Genomic DNA, 5,305 nt, shown 5'->3' with positions numbered 1-5,305 from the left:
TAGGAAAATGCGCTTCCAGTTTTAGGCTTTGCTTTATAATCAACTAGGTTTTCCTTTTTTTATAGATTTATTTAATGTACTAAAGTCTTTATTAGTTTTTATTTTGTATTGAGAAAAGTCCTCCTCAATTGATGACTAACAAGTTCCTTTCACTTATAAATAATGAGAACAACAGTAAATGAAGAAAAAACGAATGCAGTTCTAATTACAGTATTAAATTAAATTATCTTAGACAATTGTAGATTTTCAAAGCCAAATCCAGTTATATTTCTCAAATCCCCTCCCCTTACACCCAGTACTGAAAATTTTGTTTTCATACTCTATGTTTATGGGACGTTTAGACTTATATGATTTGTTGGGAAAATTAATCGAAATTTTTATATTATGGCCATATAAAAAATATTAATAAGACATCTTGACAAAATTTTCTATAGAAATAAAATTTTGAAATTTTTATAGAAAAAAATATTGACAAAATTTTCAATAGAAATAAAATTTTTACAAAATTGTCTATAGAAATAAAATTTTGATAAAATTTTCTATAGAAATCAAATTTTGACAAAATTTTCTATAGAAATAAAATTTTGACAAAATTTTCTATAGAAATAAAATTTTCATAAAATTTTCTATAGAAATAAAATTTTGACGAAATTTTCTATAGAAATAAAATTTTGATAAAATTTTCTACAGAAATAAAATTTTAACAAAATTTTCTATAGAATTAAAATTTTAACAAAATTTTCTATAGAAATAAAATTTTAACAAAATTTTCTATAGAATTAAAATTTTAACAAAATTTTCTATAGAAATAAAATTTTGACAAAATTTTCTATAGAAATAAAATTTTAACAAAATTTTCTGTAGAAATAAAAAATTAAAAAAATTTTCTATAGAAATAAAATTGTGACAAAATTTTCTATTGTAATGAAACTTTTACAAAATTTTCTATAGCAATAAAATTTTCACAAAATTTTCTATAGAAATAAAATTTAAAAAAAAAATTATAGAAAAAAATATTGACAAAATTTTCAATAGAAATAAAATTTTTACAAAATTGTCTATAGAAATGAAATTTTGACAAAATTTTCTATAGTAATAAAATTTTGACCAAATTTTCTATAGAAATAAAATTTTGATAAAATTTTCTATAGAAATAAAATTTTGACAAAATTTTCTATAGAAATAAAATTTTGACAAAATTTTCTATAGAAATAAAATTTTGACGAAATTTTCTATAGAAATAAAATTTTGATAAAATTTTCTACAGAAATAAAATTTTAACAAAATTTTCTATAGAATTAAAATTTTAACAAAATTTTCTATAGAAATAAAATTTTGACAAAATTTTCTATAGAAATAAAATTTTAACAAAATTTTCTGTAGAAATAAAAAATTAAAAAAAATTTTCTATAGAAATAAAATTGTGACAAAATTTTCTATTGTAATGAAACTTTTACAAAATTTTCTATAGCAATAAAATTTTCACAAAATTTTCTATAGAAATAAAATTTAAAAAAAATTTTCTACCGAAGTAAAATTGTGACAAAATTTTCTATAGAAATAAAATTTTGACAAACATTTTTTAAAAAATAAAATTTTGACAAAATTTTCTACAGAAAAAAAAATTTGACAAAATTTTCTATAGAAATAATATTTTGACAAAATTTTCGATAGAAATAAAATTTTGACAACATTTTCTACAGTAATAAAATTGTGACACAATTTTCTATAGAAATAAAATTTGTACAGAATTTTCTATAGAACTAAAATTTTGACAAAATTTTCTATAGAAATAAATTTTTGACAAAATTTTCTATAGAAATAAAATGTTGACAAAATAATAGAAATAAAATTTTTACAAAATGTTCTATAGTAATGAAATTTTGACAAAATTTTCTATAGAAATACAATTTTGACAAAATTTTGTAAAAAAATAAAATTTTTACAAAATTTTCTGTAGAAATAAAATATTGATAAATTTTTCTATAGTAATACAGAAGTAAAATTTTGACAAAATTTTCTATAGATATAAAATTTTGACAAGATTTTCTATAGAAATAAAATTTTGAAAAAAAAAATTCTATTAAAATAAAATGTTGAAAAAAAATTTCTATTGAAATAAAAGTGGTGGACTCATGAATTGAGTGTGAAAAAGAGAGAAGTTCGACGTCTTGGGAAGCGATTCCAAAGGGCGAAACGAACTGATTCTCCTAATTTACCTCAAGTCAGGAGTACATATCGTCAATCGTTGGATAAGTATAGGGAAATGATTTTGCGTGTTAAGGAAGAAGACTGGAGAGATTTGTACAAATAGAAACGATCCCTGGAGTAGTCTTTATAGGATGTGTAGGGAACGCGGCAAGAAGACTGAAGTAGCGGCGTTGAAAGTCAACGGCGCTGATTTAACTTCTTGGACGAATTGTATAGGGGTTTTGATGGATGGATTCTTTCCTAGATCTGAGATAGAAATTGATCCTATTGAGGATTCACTGGAAGCTCCGAACTGGAACTATGATGAAATCGATCAAAGCATGAGGTTAGTGAAACCCAAAAATTCACCAGGTTATGATGGACTAACAGGACAAATGTGTAAAAGCATTTGGTATGTTATTCCTGAATACTTGGAGGCTTTAATGGAAAATTGCGTTCGCAACAGCTATTTTCCAGAAGCCTGGAAAAATTTTCTACAGAAATAAAATTGTGACAAAATTTTCTATAGAAAAAAAATTACAAAATTGTCTATAGTAATGAAACTTTTACAATATTTTCTTTAGAAATAAAATTTTTACAAAATTTTCTATAGAAATAAAATTTTAAAAAAATTTTCTACAGAAATAAAATTGTGACAAAATTTTCTATAGAAATAAAATTTTGAGAAAATTTTCTATAGATATAAAATTTTGAGAAAATTTTCTATAGAATTAAAATTTTGAAAAAAATTTCTATTGAAATAAAATTTTGAAAAAATTTTCTACAGAAATAAAATGATGACAAACAAGTTCCTTTCACTTATAAATAATGAGAACAACATTAAATGAAGAAAAAACAAATGCAGTTCTAATTACAGTATTAAATTAAATTATCTTAGACAATTGTAGATTTTCAAAGCCAAATCCAGTTATATTTCTCAAATCCCCTCCCCTCTACACATAGTACTGAAAATGTTGTTTTCATACTCTATGTTTATGGGACGTTTAGACGTATATGATTTGTTGGACAATTTTTATATTATGGCCATATAAAAAATATTAATAAGAAATTTTCTATAGACAAAATTTTCTATAGAAATAAAATTTTGACAAAATTTTCTATAGAAATAAAATGTTGACAAAATTTTCTATAGAAATAAAATTTTGAGAAAATTTTCTATAGAAATAAAATTTTGAGAAAATTTTCTATAGAAATAAAATTTTGAGAAAATTTTCTATACAAATAAAATGTTGACAAAATTTTTTATAGAAATAAAATTTTCATAAAATTTTCTATAGATATAAAATTTTGACAAAATTTCTATAGATAAAAGATTTTGACAAAATTTTCTATAGAAATAAAATTTTAACAAAATTTTCTACAGAAATAAAATTGTAACAAAATTTTCCATAGAAATAAAATTTTGAGAAAATTTTCTATAGAAATAAAATTTTGACAAAAATTTGTAAAAAAATAAAATTTTAACAAAATTTTCTATAGAAATAAAATGTTGACAAAATTTTCTATAGAAATAAAATTTTAACAAAATTTTCTATAGAAATAAAAAATTAAAAAAAAAATTCTATAGAAATAAAATTGTGACAAAATTTTCTATTGTAATGAAACTTTTACAAAATTTTCTATAGAAATAAAATTTTCACAAAATTTTCTATAGAAATAAAATTTTCACAAAAAATTTCTACAGAAATAAAATTGTGACAAAAATTTTTTTAAAAAATAAAATTTTGACAAAATTTTCTACAGAAAAAAAATTTGACAAATTTTTCTATAGAAAAAAAATTTTGACTAACAGGACAAATGTGTAAAAGCATTTGGTATGTTATTCCTGAATACTTGGAGGCTTTACTGGAAAATTGCGTTCGCAACGGCTATTTTCCAGAAGCCTGGAAAAATTTTCTACAGAAGTAAAATTGTGACAAAATTTTCTATAGAAAAAAAAAAAATTACAAAATTGTCTATAGTAATGAAACTTTTACAATATTTTCTTTAGAAATAAAATTTTGACAAAATTTTCTATAGAAATAAAATTTCAAAAAAATTTTCTACAGAAATAAAACTGTGACAAAATTTTCTATAGAAATAAAATTTTGACAAAATTTTATGTAGAAATAAAATTTTGACAAAATTTTCTACAGTAATAAAATTGTGACAAAATTTTCTATAGAAATAAAATTTTTACAGAATTTTCTATAGATACAAAATTTTGACAAAATTTTCTATAGAAATAAAATTTTGACAAAATTTTCTATAGAAATAAAATTTTGACAAAATTTTCTATAAATTTTTGACAAAATTTTCTATAGAAATAAAATGTTGACAAAATAACAGAAATAAAATTTTTACAAAGTTTTCTATAGTAATGAAATTTTGACAAGATTTTCTATAGAAATACAATTTTGACAAAATTTTGTAAAAAAATAAAATTTTTACAAAATTTTCTTTAGAAATAAAATATTGATAAAATTTTCTATAGTAATACTGAAGTAAAATTTTGACAAAATTTTCTATAGATATACAATTGTGACAAAATTTTCTATAGAAATAAAATTTTGAGAATTTTCTATAGTAATGAAATTTTGACAAAATTTTCTATATAAATAAAATTTTGACAAAATTTTGTAAAAAAATAAAATTTTTTAAAAATTTTCTATAGAAATAAAATTTTGATAAAATTTTCTATAGTAATAAAATTTTGAAAAATTTTTCTATAGAAATGAAATTTTGACAAAATTTTCTACAGAAATAAAATTTTGACTAAATTTTCTATAGATATAAAATTTTGACAAGATTTTGTATAGAAATAAGATTTTGAAAAAAAAAATTCTATTGAAATTAAATTTTGAAAAAAATTTCTACTGAAATAAAATTTTGAAAAAATTTTCTGCAGAAATAAAATTGTGACAAAATTTTCTACAGAAATAAAATGTTGACAAAATTTTCTATAGAAATAAGAATATGAGGAAATTTTCTATGGAAATAAGAATATGAGAAAATTTTCTACAGAAATAAAATTTTGACAAAATTTTCTATAGAAACAAAATTTTTACAAACTTTTCTACAGAAATAAAATTTTGAGAAAATTTTCTATAGAAAT

Source organism: Haematobia irritans, chromosome 3 (genome assembly GCF_050003625.1).
Source record: "Haematobia irritans isolate KBUSLIRL chromosome 3, ASM5000362v1, whole genome shotgun sequence".
Lineage (NCBI taxonomy): Eukaryota > Metazoa > Arthropoda > Insecta > Diptera > Muscidae > Haematobia > Haematobia irritans.
This window is presented reverse-complemented; position numbering follows the sequence as displayed.